Source organism: Eschrichtius robustus, chromosome 17, assembly GCF_028021215.1.
Source record: "Eschrichtius robustus isolate mEscRob2 chromosome 17, mEscRob2.pri, whole genome shotgun sequence".
In the NCBI taxonomy this organism is placed as follows: Eukaryota; Metazoa; Chordata; class Mammalia; order Artiodactyla; family Eschrichtiidae; genus Eschrichtius; species Eschrichtius robustus.
The window spans coordinates 78,852,120-78,871,156 of record NC_090840.1 but is presented as its reverse complement, the minus strand read 5'-3'; the positions used below and the strand labels follow the sequence as shown (position 1 = coordinate 78,871,156).

Here is a 19,037-nt window from a genome sequence, read left to right as displayed (position 1 = left end):
TAAAAAATTTGCCACCCCTCCCTGTAACTCATTTTTCTGGAAAGCTGTTGAATCTGCCAGATGCTGGAGGGAAAGTTGAGTAGAGTTGTTGAGTTGGGAGAGAGGATTCCCCTGAAAATGATTGAAATCGTTTTTTTTTTTCCCTAGCAGAACCTGAGACAGGTGATTATTCTTGTTCCTTTTAATTCAATTCCTTTCCCCATTTCTTCTTATTATACCCTGAGCTAGCAGCTCGGTCTCACCCTGGAAGATGTTTGCACAGATATCCCCCTGAGCTAAACTTTCTGTTTCCTACGGATTAGGTACAGATTTTATGATGATTAAAAATATAAAATAAAATGCCTTGGGAAATTTAGCTCTAGAGGAAAGGGACAGGCCAAGATCCAGGCAGCTATGGCTGAGAATTATAACTGGACAGAGCAAAGAATTAGTTTGATGACCCCCCCCCCCCCCCACCCAGGGCTTGAGTGTACCTTAAAGGTGTGGACTCATCAAGCCTTCGTTAAGGATTGGGCAGAGACGCTTAGCACAAGACTCCGGTTGATTTCTGTTCCCCTAAAGATATCTTGACATCTTAACCCCTCTGCCTATGTATGTGAATGTGCCCTTATTTGGAAACAGGATCCGGCCAGATATAATCAAGTTAAGATGAGGTCATACTGGATTAGAAGGGGACCCAATTCAATGGCTCATGTCCTCATAAAATGAAGGAAATTGAACACAGAGACACTGAGAGGAGAATGTCATGTGAAGAGACAGAGACGCATGGGGAGGACAGCCATGTGAAGACAGAGGCATACATCTGTGTGATGTGTTGATAAGTCAAAGGTGATAGGGATTACCAGCAACCAAGGGGCAAGGAAGGGTCCTTCCCTGGAGTCTTCAGAAGGAGCACGGGCTTCCCCACACCCTGATTTTGGACTTTCAGACTCCAGAACTGTGAGAGAACACATTTCTGCTATTTCAAGACACTTATTTTGTGGTGCAGTCCCAGGAAAATAATACAGTAGGTGATTCATAAATGTTTGCTGAGTGGTTAAATGAGTGAATGGAGGAATGAATGAGTGAATGAACAAAAACAAATCCAAAGGGGCTCAGAAGCAGGGCTGTGGGTGAATCCAGAGGTGAACTGAAGAAAGCAGAGACTGGTATCTGAGAAGGAGGCAAATCTCGAGTGCTTTTGTAGAGAGTGATACTAGCGCACCCTTTCATAATTGCAAAGGGAGGTCAGCCCCACGGCAAAGGATGGAGAGAGGGTAGCGTTACACCAGATGGGGCAGGAGCCAGACATGGGCTCTGCAGCGTCAGGCTCTGAGGCTCCCTGGGGAGGAAGGTCCCTGAGTGCCCAGGATAACCACTTCTGTGGGCTGGAGCATGGCAATGTGATTGTTGATGGCCTTGATGTTAGGGCTGAAGGTGAGTGGACAGGGCTCGGGGACAGACAAGACGGGATGATTCACCCTCAAAACAGGTGCTAAGGGCATCCAAAGCAAGTCGGGCACTTGGTGAGTGCCCACCTGGTGGATGGGTCTTAACGACTGAGGGAAGATCCAGCCCAGGGAGAGCACCAAGCACATAAGCGGGGTCAGGAGATGGGAGAGGGCATGAAGTGAAAATCCGGACTGAGAAAAAGGCTCCAAGACTTGGCCTTGAGTGAAATAGGGTTGATGTGAGCACCGGCCATGGAGCAGCAAAGACGTGCCAGGTACTGTGGCTGGCAGGCTTTATTGCTCTGAACTCCCTCGCGTCTGCAAGGAGAAATCACCTCCCCCAACTCAGAGTTAAAGAAACTGAGGTCCAGCTTCCCAAGGGCATGTGCTTAGGAAATAATAGAGCTGAGAAGTTAAGTTGCTTTGATCTAATTCCAAAGCCCAAGCCAGGCCCGCTATACCTGGTGCTTCTCTCAAGTCAGAGGCTAAGTTACCGTCCCCCCAGACTCTCCCCTAGCCCCGTGGAGATGTCTCTCTCCTGAGCAACAGAAGACTTTCCAGAGAGACCAGAGGGCATTTCACTACTGCCTGCCTAACGAGCCTTTTAGGTAAATATATTTTTCCTAATCTCCATGCACCACCATGAGATTTTAATACCAAAGATGTACTCTGTAGTTGTTTATATACTGTATGAATATCTGTGCTTTATCCACAAAGAAAGGTTAAGATATTTTTTCCCCATTTCATGTTGAGATTTCATGGATTAGATCTTAATCCCACTTTTCCATGTAATGCAGATTGTTCTGGGTGACATTTTTCATCAGAACAGGCTTATTTAATAAAATGGGGAAGCTCTTGCTGACCAGGCTAAAATTTCCCAGGAACCAACTAGGTCATACATGCAGACAGAAGCCACTGTTCTTCCACACCAAGCAATTCTCCAGTTCTCTGGGGACACCGACCGGTTGTCCTATGAGTTAACTCAACCCTGACACTAACTGCTCGGAATGAGTGCAGACCCTACAGGTTAAGGATTTATTCCCACAAGACTGTCACCCACTTCAGATGCCAGACACAGGTTATCTGTAATTTCTGTCCAACTTGGCTACAAATCAGAGGTTCCCACAAACCGCCCCCCTCCCAACACCCAGGTTTGATAATTTGCTGTAACTGCTTACAGAACGTAGGGAAACACGTATGTTTGCAGGTTTATTATAAAGGATATATTAAAAGATACAGATGAACAGCCAGATGAAGAGGTACATAGTGTGAGGTCTGGAAGGGTCCAGAGCACAGGAGCTTCTGTCCTCATGGAGCTGAGATGTACCACTCTCCCAGCATACAGATGTGTTCACCAATCCAGAAGCTCTCTGAATCCCATAGTTTAGGGATGTTTATGGACGCTTCATCACATAGGCGTAATCAATTATTAACTCAATCTCCAGCCCCTCTCCCCCTCCCAGAGGATGGGGGACAATGCTCAAAGTTCCAAGCTACTAGTCATGGCTTCATCCTTCTGGTGACCAGCCCCCATCCTGAAGCTGTCTGGGAACCCACCCAGAGTCACCTCATTAGAACAAAAACCCTCTTATCACTCAGGAAATCCCAAGGGATTCAGAGCTCTGTGTCAGGAACCAGAGACAGAGACCAAGAATATATTCCTTAAATGTCACAGGTAATCTCCCTTTGAAAGACCTAGAAATGATGTCTGCTTACCCAGCTTCTTGATTCTGACTCACTCAAAGCGTCCCAGGTTTCTACCCCCTCTACCCCATGCCTAACCCATCTCTCTGTTTCTCTCTGTCTCTGTCCCTCCCTCACACGTACACACACAAATACACACACACACACACACACACACTTTTTTTTTAAAACTGAGTTAAGCAGCCCTGGTTTTACATTTTTGCCACCAACAGAACTGTGAATAATTCAGTGCATGAACTGTGTTCTGTAACCCGTGAAGCAATTTGCAAATATGCACCGAGCATGGGAGGTGCTCAGTGAATGGTTCAAGAGTACTGAACTGTGCTCATTAGCCCCTGGCTGGCATATCTATATGCAGGTAGATGGCAGGACTCAAGTATTCATGTGTATTTCACCCTCACCATTACAGGTAGTTTGTCTTCCCCATTACAGCCTGATTTCCTTGCCTCGAGCTTGCATTTGCGCCTGTGGCAAAACCCGAAGAAATTCTGGACAGAAAATGCACTGGGCCTCCTGGCTTTGAGGGGAATCGTGCAGGCTCTTTGCAGAAAGAGGGTGTCTGGAGACAAATGTTCAGGATTTAACAGTAGAAAATCTTTGGACCTGGTCCAAAAAGGGATGAGAGATCCCCAGGAGACTAAAGAAGGAGGGAGAAGTCTTAGGAATTTCCAAGGAGGGAAGAATCTTGGGCTCTGCTCCCCCAGAGCTCCCCAGAGAGAGTTGCTACAGAATGTCAAGGGCAGCTGATCACGCTACATCCAGTAGTGTCTCCAAATCCAAATCCAGAAGTATCTTATGCAAAGTGAGGGGAAGAGGCTGGACCAAGAAAATCTCCTCTTTAGAGTCTCAGATGCTTCCCTTTGTTACAAAGGGTCTCAGAAGCCTAGAGCTGGAAAGGGGGTCTGGAGGCACAGATTTGAATGACCCCATTTCATACACGAGAAGACTGAGGCTCAGATTTAAGAAGCCAACTCAATGTCATGGCCAAGGGTTGGCAAAGCTGTGCCTTTGGCTGTGGCCCTTGACACGGGATCTGTGTTAGTTAAGTGTCTGAAATTCATCATAAAGGAATCTGTTTAGAATAAACCAAACTTTTCTTTCAAAACCTGGTAAGTGTTAGCCGTTGTGCCTTTAGAGAAAATTATTTTGATCAAATTACATTTCTTTCAGTTACACTGTGAGATGGAAGTTATTTGAGGAGAAAGAGGTGCTGTGAAAAAAGGCCAGCTTGGGTTGGACCGGGGAGGGGTGGGAAAGACCGAAGAGAATACAGAATTCTGAAACAGCGTGAAGGAAGCTAGAATGGGAAAAAAGAAAAAGAAAAAAAAAAAAAGCAAAGCAAAACCAGGATTCCAACCCTCTGGGCCCTCATCCCAGCCTGACCACTGAGCAGCTATGCCTTTCTGGAAAGTCTTCCTCCTTTCCGGGGTCAGCTTCCCACGATGGGCAGTGGAGTTAGGAGATGCCCTGTCTGCCTGCTTGCCTGGGGTTTTATGACATCAGGTGGGTCATGAAAAGCCCCAGGTATTCACAGGGCTGGTCCTCTAGGGGTGAAAGAGGCAGAACAGATGTGCTGCAGGCTCAAGCAGGCTATTCTCCCAGTGTCTCTCGCACCCGCTTCAAGCCCAGCTCTGCTGGGAGCCAGCATCATGCTAAGCCAGAGCCTTGTAGGGTAAGAAGGTGAGAATCAAGCAACCAGCCCCACTGACATTTTCTGTTCCTTCCCACCGACCGGCCCGCAGTACGCAGGCAATCTTAGCCACCCAGGGACCCTCTGATACAGGATTTAGCCCTCTGCCGTATCCTCAGGAGGTAGAAGGGATGCTTGGACAAAACACAGCTCACGATGGAAGGGAAATCCACTTGCAGTAGAACATGATCCAGCTCAGTCTTGACCTTAATAGGGAAACTGAAAGAGCTTGGGAACCAGAAGGGTTTTGCACCCAAGGATGTCTCTGAGATGAAGAGAAGCAATAGCACTGATGGAGCTCTTGCTATGGGTCAAACCACATCGCTGCTCCTCGATGTATTTTGTTCCATTTACGCCTCCTAACAAACTTACACAGAGGTAGCATCATTCATAATTTATGGATGAGGAAATCAACTCAAAACACATTAATAGATGTAGTGAAGCAAGCCACTGATGAATAGCAAAGCTGGGACTGGCACCTAGGACAGTCTGTCCCACAAATGCACGTGCACACATTACAACAAACGATTTATTATGTGTGCGTTATGAGGTGGGATGTGTATTCAGTGCTTGGCATACATTGTCTCATTTTTCTCTTAAAACAGCTCCATCGGACATATTATTATTCCTACTTTATGAGAAAACCAAATCTCAGAGACATGAGATAACTCAACCGATGTCACACAGCCAGGTCTTATTGATGCCGGGTTCCAAGGTTTAAATGTCATGGTATACTGTCCTCCTGGGAAGACCCCAGCTTGCCTTTCATGGGAGAAGTAGAGAGAAAGTGTGAGTTCAGGAAGCCATCATTCTCAAGTTCAATATGGTTGTCTTTCTTAGGGAAGAGCAGGGCAGATACTAACCCCAAACCGTGTGCTTCCCACGCTGCCTTCACTCCAGGAGGGGCTGTGAGTTGTACAGCCATCCTCACACGGCAGGTGATGGAGATCCAAGGTCTCATCTTCCCACTTCCTGCACAAAGCAAGTCATTTTGGGGAGAACACTTCCAAAATCTGTCCAAAGTCACTTTTCCTTTTATTATCTGCTCAACGTATTGTTGATGTTTTCCTATCAATAATTTACAGCTTCTTCTTAAATATCCAAGATAATAAAAAAGTTATAAAAACTTGCTAGGAGACTCAATGCTCTCAATGACACACCTTTTTGACTCTGCCCCTTTATTTTTTGGTCTTTAGTACTCATTAGGCACAGACCGTAGGTTGCAGATTTCCAGACACTAGCTGTGATCTCTTTGAAACACATACCTCTAGAAAATGGACCTCAGCTCTGTTCACTAGAAGCTTCTGCAATGCTAGAAATGTTCTCTATCTGTGTTGTTCAATACCATAGCCCCAGCCCTCTGAGGCTGATATGCACTTGAAATCTGGCTAGTGCAACCAAGGAATGGAATTTTTAACTAAATTTACATAGCCCCGTGTGACTAATGGCCACAGGATTGGACAACACAGACCTAGATAATTACTAGGAAAATATCAGCCTGGTGCCTTATTTATACACTTATTTTTATTGTAAATATGGAAGGACTTCAGTTTGTTTACCCAATGGGTTTAATTCTTGGCCCCGGTATTTTGCACTGTGGGAATTCACAGTTACGTAAACACTCTCTGCATGAAATTAAGTTCAAGAAAGGCCATGTACTGGCTTATTAGCATTGCACTGTAAAAACTCCAAGCGTCATAATGAAAAGATTAAACACTCCCAGACGCAGTCTCGCAAGCATTCACCGCCTACCTGCTACTCAACAGCGTCAAGGCTGAAAGGCAGAAATGCAATGATCACATCACCTACGTGGGTTTCACCTGCAGAAATGCACCTGTCCGGCATGAATGGCACTGGAGCGGGTTCTGCATCTGACGGAGGTGCCGGCTCCTTACCAGTAAGTTCTCTCTGTTTAATAGTTCGCTCCCCTTTCCTCACTTATAACTGTGCCTTTTCTGTGGAGTCCTTACCTCGTACAAGAAGCTTGTATAATAGTGAAATGACCTCCCGTGAAGCACTGGCATCACGACATCTCTCTCCAGAGCTGCATCCTTTCTAACTCCTGAAAGGGAAATGCAATGGCCACTCCAGTATTTCAAACGCACAGATTCCTCAACCCAATCCAGAGATCTGGGTTAGAACAACCACAGCATGGTCTGGACAGCTGTGTTTTTTCAGAGCTCCCCAGGTGATTCTGAGCCGCAGCCAGATTTGGGAAACACTGACCCAAATCGTCCTCTGTTGACACAGGCTTTTAGCAGCAAGGTCAGCTCTGAAGTCCTGCCCCCCGGCCACGGGACGCCAGATGGGACCGACCATTATAATCACAACTGCTGACTGACATTCTCCCATGTGCCAAGTCCCGTGCTAGGCACTTAATATAAGCTGTCTCCACATAACCCTAGGAGGGAGGGGTTTCTATTCCCAGGAAGAGTCAGAAGCTTAGAGAAATTAACACATGTTCGTTCAACCTCTATGCAACAAACAGTATTATGTACCTGGTCTGTGCCAGGTGCTGGTCCAGGATGTGGAAGCACAGCAGTGAGTAGAAGATACATCTCTGTTCCCAGAGAGCTTACTTTCTAATTGGAGGAGACAGACAATAAGCTATGTCAGATGGCAAAGGCCACGATGAAAACTCACAAAGCAGGGTGAGGCAGATAGAGAGTGATGCAGGGGCTGTCTGAGGCGGAGACTTGGGAATCTGCTCCCATTAAGTCGCCTTTCGAGCAGAATCTGGAAGAAATTCAGTGTTTGCCTTGAGGATCTAGAGGAAGAGCTGCCAGGTCCTGGGAAAGCACGTGAAAGAGCCCTGTGGCCAGAGAGTCACACAGAGGACAGATGGCGGAGCCCGGATTTGATCCAGCTCTTTCCAGCTCCAAAAAGAGCTCTTTCTGTGGTCTTGTGGTCACATCTTTCTGGCTCACTGTGTGAGCAATTTTGTAGCTAAGTGACGTTGGACAACCAGTTTATCCTTTTTTCTCATCTGCAAAAAATGGAGCTTGGCAAAAATGGGAAAAGTCTATTACATAGCAAGCAGGGATTTGTACGCACATGGGATGGTTTATTCCTCCAACACTGTGAGATGGGCATTGTTACCATCTCCATTTTGCAGATGAGGAGACTGAGGCACACAGAAGGGAACTGGTTCTCCTAAAGCGACCTAGCTACTATGAGGCAGAGGTAGGATTTGAATCCAGATCTGTTGAGCCACATCTAACACAATCATTTATTCCCTTTGGAACATTCTCTGTTGCTGTCATGTGAGGCCCCAGGTTGCTGTAGTCCAGGGAGAATGCGCTAAGTGTCACGGGCTGTGAGCTGCACTCTGGTGGCTGAGTTGGGCTTAAGTACCATACGAGGTCCCAACCCCTGTGAAGTAAGAAATTGGCAGAATTCACCTCTTAATGTTGGCTTTCAAAGGAAAAAAGAAAGAGAGGCTTTCACTGAGGCATACGATGGCTGACATGTTAGAACATCATAGCTCCAAATTGCAGACTTATTAAAGCCATTAGAATAATTATAATTGAGAATTTACTTAAAAGCTCATAATGACTTCTTAGACAGCCCTTTGCTTGAGCACCTTCTCCCATCTCTCTCATCCTCCCTCCTCCTTCCCAGACACAATCCACCGAGACCCTGACGGGAGACTTTGCTCTCTCTGCATCAGTACCTGCAGAGCCCACAGCCTTATGAGCACCATGGAAAATTCATGCAGAAGAAAGGAAGTGAGCCTCTCCAGGCTGCTTGTCTTGCTTTGGTCGTGTCCTGCATTTCCTTAACTTGTTTGGAGACGGCGAAGCCTGGGCTAAAAGCCCTGTTCATCTGGTGAACTCCTACTTATCTTGCATGACCCAACTGCAATGCCCCACCTAAGAAGACCCTTCTCCCGGCAGGCAATCAGTTTCCCCTCTAGGCCCCTACAGCTTCTATGCATGACTTGACTAGAGTTGTTTCGTATCGCAGTTTAACTTCTGTATTTACATATCAGTCTTGCTTGGGAGGCCATGTCTTACCCATAGTTTAATTCTCCCATTGTTTACTGTAGAGCCTGACACACAGAGGAAGCTTAAAAAATAAATTAATAGATGACTAAATGAATGAATAAATGAATGAATTGGCCCATGTGTATATTGCTACCAATGACCCTCTTTAGATATGAGAGCAAACATGCTATCATATCGTAATAGGAAATGCAGATATATCAGAGATAAATCAGAGATTATATGTGGAATCTAAAAAAATGATACAAGTAAACTTATTTACAAAACAGACTCACAGACATAGCAAATTTACGGTTACCAGAGGGGATAACGAGTGGCGGAAGATAAATTAGGAGATTGGGATTAACATATACACACTGCTATATATAAAATAAACAACAAGGACCTACTGTGTAGCACAGGGAACTATACTCAATGTTTTATAATAACCTATAATGGAAAAGAATCTGAAAATGAATAGATAGGTAGATAGACAGATGTTACATAGATAGGTAATGTGTAACTGAATCACTTTGCTGTATACCTGAAGCTAGCACAACATTGTAAATTAACTATACTTCAATTTTAAAAAAGGTTAAAAAAAACAGGCAAAGTCTCACCCTTAGGGAGCTTCTAGTCTATCAAACAACAAAAGGTTATAATCTCAGACAGTGATATTTTCTATTAAAAATAAAACACAGGCTAGTATGATAGAGTCAAGGGGGATGGAGAGGCAGCATTAGATTGATTAGGAAGGGTGTGGCAGAATTCACTAGTTGCTTATCCAACTATCCACCCTATTCATTCTTATAACCTGAGTTTATTCCCAGAAACAATGTAATAAACACTATGTTCCCCAGCCTACCTTGCAGCTAAGGGTGGCTAATATGATATAAAGGTAATATTTGAACGTTGGACTTCCTGGAAAACTTCTTAAAAGAAGAAACTGACAGATGAAGGGTGGATGCATTTTAGACTCTTCTTATTTTCTACCTGTATCTATCTGGAATACATATACGATGGATGGAGCTCCAGCAGCCTTCCTTGAACTTGAAGACGAGTACAATCTTTAAAGACTGATAAAACAAAGGTTGATAGAAGAATCCCAGTCCCTAATGACTTCACAGAATCTTTTCCAGACCTGTGTTGCCTTCTCTGGCTTTATGTAAATGAAAAAACCATTTGTGTAATAACCGAAAGCCACTTTGGAAATGTGCATTTCCTGTCCCTACCACTCTGCACGCTGCAGAATTTGTGGTCACGGTTCCCAAAGGAAAAGGCTTCTTAAGGGGACACAATGGGAGTTGCACTGAACAATGAGATATGGCTCTCCACGCCAAAGGACCAGCTAGCCAAGAAAAGCAGGGACCGTCCTAGCCAGAATTTAAGATTCTGACCTTGGGGGGATGCCGTGTTGCTGCTACAACAGGTGGGAGCTAGGGGATGTGTTTGATCCATTTAGGCAAGTCTTGATACTCCTTTTCTCATTTTAACTGTAAATAGACAAATGCAAGAACTCCGTCTGAGAAGAGCCCGGTGACTAGAGCATAAGACCCTTCAGAGATGTGGGTCTGGGTCACCCCAGCAGATAAACCATTGAGACTGACAGGTTCTGGCTGAAGGTGAAGGGAATCTAGAGTGGATAATGGATAGTGGATAAGTGATAACTGTCTTTTGCAGCCAAGGCCAGCCACAGTGTTGGGGGCTATCTAGCGCATCCCACTGGAATTCTACTGCTAAATTTCCCCAGGAAGAAATGTCCACTGGAACCCTGAGGAGATGCCCCTCAATTCTCTCTGAAGAAGTTGACCTGAGTAGTACCAGAGTTTGGCTGTGGTGGGGAGCTGTGAAACGTGGCCAGACCTCCCTCAGAACTCAAGGTCTCAGCGCCCTGCGGCCGACAGACAACACTCACCATTGGTCCCTTCGGGGATTCCCGAAGGGAACGTCTCCCGCCCAAGGTCATGTCTCCTGCCAGGGATAGTCTATGCCTTTTTAGAGCCCAGCACATAGTCGCTGCTCAGTGAATGTTTGCTGAGTGAATAAATGAGCTATCTAGGATTTCCAGGGCAAGTTCCGGGTAATGAAATGGTCCCCGGCAGGTCTTCCCACCCCAGAAACATGGCCCTGGGAGAGATGAGCCTGGTTATTTCCATTCCCCTTGCAGATGAGGACGCTGCCTCTCCCAGAGGTCAAGTGTCCATCTACTGTCAGACAAGCAGGGAACTTCAGAGTCTAAATATGAATCCAGCCTTCAAGCTCAAGAAGTTAAGCTTGGGGCATTCCTTTTGCCTTTGGTACATTGAGCCGAAGTACAGGGGTAAGTCTGCGTTTCAAATTATTCTATGAGTAAATTAAGAATAAATAAATGTTGCCCCCCACCCGGCTTTCTTTCCATTGTTTGCATATGTGTTTTCTCCTAAGGTTACCCAGGCAAAGAAAAGCACCAGCTTCCTGAAAGGGAGTGCTTCTTTAATTTTTTTTTTTTTTAAAGGCAAAATTGTTTGTTCTATTGTGAGCCTTGTTTAATGAAACTTCCACCTTTGTAATGTCTTGGTCTCAAACATAAGATGTCAGGCAGGTCAGCCATGGGAGTTACTCATGAAACCCACACACAGGAAGCCTGGGAAAGAAGTTTCTTGCCTTCCACAAGCCACGTGGCCCCGAGAAGATGGTTACAGATCCTATTTTTTTGAAAATCATATCCTATTTTCTGGGTTTTTACAATTTATTTATTTATTTATTTATTTTTGGCTGTGTTGGGTCTTCGTTGCTGCTCGCTGGCTTTCTCTAGCTGCGGCGAGCAGGGGCTACTCTTCGTTGTGGTGCGCGGGTTTCTCATTGTGGTGGCTTCTCTTGCTGTGGAGCACGGGCTCTAGGCGTGCGGGCTTCAGTAGTTGTGGCACGTGGGCTTCAGTAGTTGTGGCTCATGGGCTCTAGAGCACAGGCTCAGTAGTTGTGGCGCACGGGCTTAGTTGCTCTGCGGCATGTGGGATCTTCCCAGACCAGGGCTCGAACCCGTGTCCCCTGCACTGGCAGGCGGATTCTTAACCACTACACCACCAGGGAAGTCCCTCATATCCTATTTTCAAAGCACTGAGCGTTCTTGACTTTTTACAAGACTCCAAAATGGCTTTGTCCCTTTCTCCTTGGCACCGTACCTGGCACAAATAATGACAGGTACTCCTTCGCTCTCCCGTCTTTTGTGGAGTGAAAGATCCTTTCGAAAGATCAACAGTTGAACTGTGCTATACACTTAGGGCTTTATATAAAAGTGAATCTCAGCTAAATGGAGGACTTTAATCATTCATTCATTCGTTCATTCATTCAAGAAATTTGCTATCTATCAGGCACTGTGAAAAGCTTTAAGGGTAAGATATGGATTCTGTGAATAAGTAAGTGTACGTGGATTTCTGTGCATCATATAAAATGCTAGGAGAACAATGACTAACAATCATAGGATTCAAATCATGACAGTTTTGTTTTTTGTTTTTTGGTGGAACTTGACAAGCTGATTACAAAATGTAAATGAAAAAGCAAAGAAACAGAAATAGCCAAGACTCTCCAGAAGAAGAATTGGTGACATAACTTACCTTACCAGATGTCTAGACTTGCCCTAAGACATCTGGTAAAGTAAGTTATGTCACCAATTCATTCCAAGCTCTAGGAATGAAGACAGCGTGGTGTGGATACCGGGATGGACACCGGCTCTGAATGGAGAGCACAGGGAGAGAACCTCCATCTATGAAAACCTTATAGTTCCTCAGTAGGGAAAAGGTAGATAGATGTTCAATGAATGATATGAGATCATACAGAAAAATGATTTAACTAGGACCCCTTTGTCACATTATACACAAAAATCAGCTCCAGGAAACTTGGAGACTTTAAGGTTAAAGGTAAAACTATAGAAGCTTTAGAAGATGACATAGAAGAAGGGCTTTATGGCCTCCAGCTAGGAAAAGATTTATTAAGCAAGGCTCAGCAGCCACATACAATAAAGGAAAAAAACCCGACAAAATTGTCTACATTAAAATTAAGAGCTTCAATTTACCAAAAGAAACTATAAAGAGTATAAAGGTAAGAAAGAATTAGGAAGACTTGTTTGCACACAGAAAATTGACAATGAATTACGTTTCAGTATATGCAATAAACTACAAGTCAGTAAGAACCAACAACTCAGTAGAATAACGGGCAAAACAGATTCTATTCGATAGAAAAGGGGAAATGAATGAACCATCAACATACAGAAAGACACCCAACCTCTCTAGTCATCAGGGAAACATAAAATTAAACCACAATGAGATATCATTTCACATATGCCAAATTAGCAAAACTTAAAGTCTGACAATCAAATGATGCTGGGAAGTGGGGCAATCATTCCTCCCAGCCAATGCGGGATGGGAGTGTAATCTGATAAAACCACTGTAGATAGCAATTTGGCATCACGGAAAAGAGTTGAAGATATGCACAAGTCTGCCCTAGCAATTCTGCTTCGGGGTAGCTACCCTGAGGTATCTTGCAATTGCTCCAAGAAACCTGTACAGAGTTGGCCACATCAACACAATTTTTAATAGCAAAAACCGGAAGTAACAGAAATGCCCATCACCAGCAGTAATGGATTTTTTAAAAAGTGTTCTGTATTCAGCTAAAGGAAAAGTATATAGCAGTGAAAATGAACAGATTACAGAAAAGGACAAAAGAGTAGATCAATCTCTCAAATGTTATTTTGCAGGGAAAAAGCAACTCACAGAGAATATGCAGTATGATTCCATCTATATAAAGTTCAAAATCAGGTACAACTAGATAATACATTATTCAGGGAAACAAATGAGCATGATAAAATTATGAAGAAAATAAATAGAAAGACAAATACAAAATTCCCATGTGGAGTCCAGTCTGAAAGGGGAGGGAGAGAAGAAATCTGGGGAGGGACATACAGAAGATTGCGGAGGTGATGGCATCGCCTATGAGTGGTGGACACACGGCTGTTTATTTTATTGTGGTTCTTTCTATCTGACATGCAGCTTATGACTAGTCTGTTTTTTCCCTCTCATCTAGTACTTGATATTATCATTAAACAATGAATCATTTAGTTCTACGTGTGTGAAAGAAGTAAAGACAAAGGGAAAGTTTGATGGAAGAGATGGCTGTGTTCCTTATTGACCTAGATCTTAAAGGTTGAGTTTGCTTCAGGAAGTAGGAAAAAGGGGGAAATAAAATATGCTTCAGGCAGATGAAACGGAGACAAGAAGGTGCAAGTGGGGATGGCAAGTTGGTGAAGGTTAAGATTGGTGGGTAGAGAATGAAATTTGCATGGCAAGGGACGTGGGGTTCTCTGAGGTCCCTGCAAACCTCACCAGGGTATTCAGAGATCAATAAGGAGTCATGAAAGAATTCTGTGTTGTAGTAACATAGACATAATCTAAACTTTACCATTATAACCATTTGTAAGTGTACAGTTCAGTGACACTAAGCACATTCACATTGTTGTGTGATCAACACCACTATGTCTAGAACTTTTTCATCACCCTAAGCCATTAAAGAATTTCTATAAGGTAAGTGATATGATTGGATTTGCATTTTACGGGAAAAAAATACCCCAAATCCAGGGAGTGTCTAAAGGCAGGGAGATTATTTTAGGAGGTCAAAGGCGGTCCAGGTGAAGGAGGGTCAGAGGAATGGAGGAAGTGAGGGAGATAGTGCAAGAAAGGCCACAGATGTCCAGGGTGGTTAGTCCTAGGAAAAAGTGCACAGAAGTTCATGATTAATTGTGTGGGAGAGAAGATGGAGTCCAGGGTAAACCCGGGTTTCCAGGTTGAATATATACTGGGGTCATTTGTGAGACCAAGGTTATAAGAGCAAAAACAGGTTGGTTAGTTTTTTTCCTGTGTTTTAAATCAACTGTGATCTGTGCTTTTCACCCACACACCACATGAGGTAACCCACTTCCCTTATCTTGTGGAGACTCTTATCTCCAAAGCCTTGAAGGCTGTCAAAGCCTATTTCATGATAACAAAGTGTGTGAAGGGAAGGATGGATCCCCCGTAATCTTGCTTAGTTTTGCTAGAGGGGAAAAATGAATGAGTGTGTGGTGGAGACCCAATTCTAAGAGTGAATATGAGGCTCTCCAGGTGAATGAGAAGACAGCCAGACCCCAGGTGGTACCCACAGCCCAGGGACCTGGTATCTGCTTCCCTAGCTATGGATAGCTCCCTATGACCTGGGTCCTATTCTGACCCTCAGAGTCTTCCTCAAAACCAAATGGAGCTTCCTGGGGAGACCCCACTGCCTGGAGGGGCATGGCCGACACCCCCGGCATCAGCATCTCCCAACCAGCGTGGAGCCTGGGCCCCGAGAGATGAAGTGACCCTCCCGAGGCCACACAAGGAGTAAAGGACAGAGTGGGCACTTGAGCCCAGCCAGTTGGAAACACCATCTAGGAAACAGCAGAGAAGACACCCTGGGATCTGGAATAAGACTATAGCCCAGGGGTCAGTAAAACACAGCCCAGGAACCAAATCCAACAGGCTGTCTGTTTTTGTATAGCCTATGAGCTAAGAATGGTTTTTACATTTTTAAATGGCTGGAGAAAAGAAAAACATCAAAACAAGGAAAATATGTGTGATACATGAAATGGTGTGAAATTCACATTTCAATGAGCATAAGTAAAATTTAGTGGAACACAGTCACGCCCATTCATTCCTGCACTTTTTATGGCTGCTTTTGTGCTATGATGGCAAAGGTAAGCAGTTGCAACAGAGAGCCTACAGCCCACAAAGGTTGCAGTATGTACTTAACAGAGAATGTTTGCCAACCTCTGGCACAGACCTGGAGGACTCAGTGCTCCTGATTCAGGCAGAAGAGAACTCGGGGTCAGGGACGGAGCATTAGCCTTGCACCTCTCACCTGCCCGGGAAGAGTCAGGGAAGTCTGACACCCCAAATTCAGCTCCTCTCCCCTTCCAGGCCACTACACTCAAGCCCCCTCCCCAAGTACGAACAAAGGTCCAGCTCAGAATGAATCTACCATCCACATCCATGGAGCTGACCCCTGGATCCACCTACGACCTATTTCCTGTTTGTTCATTCCTTCAACAAGCCTTTCTTTGCTGAATCCATATTATGTGTTAGCTGGGAAGGATGCAATAATAAACAACAATGAATAAGACAGGAACAGTCTCTGTCCTCATGGTGTGAAGAGTCTAATGCATGAGAAGTATTGCCAAATAAGACCCCAAGTAAATGTCCATCTGTAGCTTTGGCAAGGATGCTGAAGAAAAGCTACACAGAGAGACGAGGACCCAGGGTCCATGAGAGTCCAAGCTGAGGGTCTGAAGGATAAGTGTGTGTTACCTCCCCAAAGGGAAGAGAACAGTGGGCAAAGGGAACAGCATTTGCAAAGACCCTGAAGAGCACAGAGCATTTAAGAAGGACAGTGTGGGGCTTCCCTGGTGGCGCAGTGGTTGAGAGTCTGCCTGCCAATGCAGGGGACACGGGTTCGAGCCCTGGTCTGGGAAGATCCCACATGCCGCGGAGCAACTGGGCCCGTGAGCCACAATTACTGAGCCTGTGCGTCTGGAGCCTGTGTTCCGCAACAAGAGAGGCTGCGATGGTGAGAGGCCCGCGCACCGCGATGAGGAGTGGTCCCCACTTGCCGCAACTGGAGAAAGCCCTCGCACAGAAATGAAGACCCAATACAGCCACAAATAAATAAATAAATAAATAAATAAATAAATAAATAAATTTTAAAAAATTAAAAAAAAAAAAAGAAGGACAGTGTGGATGGAGCTGGTCAAGGGGGCAGTGGCAGGGCCGGAGCGGGGTGGCGGGGGAGGGGTGGTCCCTGCTAGCCGGTCAGCATCCCAGCCCTGGCCTCTCTTCCCACATCCCTTCCACATCCCCACATCCCCTCCGCATCCCCACATCCCCACATGCCTTTAGGACAGGCGAGTTCCAACTTGAGCAGAGGAGCTGGATGAATTACCATTCATCTATGCTATGGTTATATTATCCAACCATAAACGTTCAATTAAGGAGACTAATTGCATGTAAATTTCCTGAGCTGTAATTTAGTGTGCCTGGAAAAAAGATCATAAGTGGTTTGGACAGCAGAGTCACACCTATGTCAAGCAGGTATGTGTGAGTGAGATTAATTTGAGTAAAGCATTTAGCACAGTGCCTGGGACATTGTAAGGGCTCAATATACGTTAGTTATTCCTATTACTGTCATCATCCTATCACCATCAGTTTTATTTCATGGACCAAAAATAGAATCATGACTCTAAGAGAAACATTCACATGGCGATACATCTTTTCTTCGTTTTTCACATTTTCCCAAATATTATTGACACATCATCCTTTCTCTTTCAATGTAAAATCCAAAATTCTTGAGATGACTTGAAAAAGATGGCACCACACAGGCACTGGTCACCACTCATTGCTCCACGCCAGGAGGAGAAGCCACAGGAAAATCACAATCCTGAGACAGAGGCAAGCAAGAGAATTTGCGGCAGCCTCAAGTCTCCTAAACTGCCCCACCCCCATTCCCTGGAAACTCTAAATTTAGACATTGGATGGGGAGGATCTATTATCTGCATGGGTTCGGAAAGTGCTGAGTCAGCCCAAAGCTGTAATGTGAGTAATGACCCTCCGCTCTGAATGTCCTCACGTGAACCCTCGTCCCTTCCTCTCTGGGTCCCGGACCTCTCAGTGCAGCCCTGGGCTGGCAGCATGTCTGGGAAGACCTGTGCTGCCACCCGTGCCCGGCCCTGTTGGGTTATAGGAAGTAAGGTTCCTGGTCCTGGCCTCTGTGCCTGGACCAGGGAGTTTCTGGATACTCCATCTTAGTCAGACTGAGCCCCCAGTTCAAGTCCAGAAGAACTGTGGTGAAAATCCCAGGGCTTCAGGACAAGATGGCCTGGGCCAAATCCGGCTCTGCCTCTCTCCAGCTGTGTGATTGTGAACAGGTGACTTAACCTCTCTTTGCCTCATTTTCCTTACCTGTTAAATGGGAGTATATATAGCTAATCCACTTTGAGGATTACATATAAACATGGCAAGCACTTAGAATGGTGCCCAGCACACAGTCAATACTCAACAAATGTTAGGTCTGCTGACTGCCAGGCGGGTCGCATGGGTCTAAGACCAGTACAGCCACATACGGCCCAGCATTTAGTAGAGCCCTGGCTTGGTTTCATGCTCTACTGTCGCTATACTGAAACTGAATAATTTTTGAAAAAGCTGACCTCACGTTTTCATTTTGCACGGGGTCCCACAAATTATGCACCTGATCCCGTGACCCCCATTTATCGAGTCCCCGCTGTCCCAGGAACAACCTGGGGACTTTGCAGACACCAACCCCGCAGAGGTCCCTTTGATCTTACAAGCCTGGCACTCTCCAGGTTATGGAGGAGGAAGCTGAGCTCCTAACCAGCTCCACCTAAGAGCTCACTCTGCAGAGATGAGGTGCAGCCCCTCTCGGGGGCCCACAAAGCACCTGCCAGAGCCCAGCTTCCCACTCCCATCTTTCTCAGTAATAACTCAGGCTGCTTTGGCCTTGGTATGCCTGACTGGAAGCTTGAGGCAGGTCACAAGAGGCCTAGGGTAGCTGAGATAGGTTTGTTAGAGTCATCTGCATCAGAAAAAAAATTTTAACCGAAATGCCTGCATTAAATTGTAAAATGATTGGTACCGTAGGCCAAGTGGTAACTTGGCGACAGATTCTGTTATGTGTTATTTTGAGCCAGTATAAAATGCATGTGCACACACATTATGTGAATTAGCTGCTGACCCTTGTTTTATGCATGTATATGTGTATGTGCATGTGTATATGTAGGTATAGGTGCATGTGTGTATAGGTACATATGTACATATTTATATAAGATATATACCCATGTGTTTATATGTATTTATAGCAATGTGCCTATAAGTGTGTGTGTATGGGCATATACATGTATATACACTTACGCATTATATATGTAGATTATATATATATATATGTATAGCTATAAAATACACCTTGAGCCTTAGGATACAATTATACAATAAATGAAAATAAAAAGCTTGCGTAATGAATGGGTGAAGGCAGTCAAAAGACACCAATTTCCGGTTATAAATAAATAAGCGAGTCCTGGGGATGAAATGTGCAGCATGGCGACTCCAGTTGATGAGGCCGTATCGCGTGTTTGCAAGTCGCTAAGAGAGTAGGTCTTAAAAGTTCCCACTACGAGGA

At 45.0% G+C, this 19,037-nt stretch overlaps 1 long non-coding RNA gene across 1 annotated transcript in view; it reads left to right on the top strand.

Annotated features, from left to right (window-relative positions):
- Positions 1 to 6,554: 6,554 nt before the first annotated feature.
- Positions 6,555 to 19,037, top strand: part of LOC137751102 (uncharacterized) — a 32,532-nt gene continuing 20,049 nt past the window's right edge. The window contains exon 1 of the long non-coding RNA XR_011070691.1: positions 6,555 to 6,721. This is a non-coding gene — a long non-coding RNA (uncharacterized lncRNA). The remainder of the gene's footprint in view (positions 6,722 to 19,037) is intronic.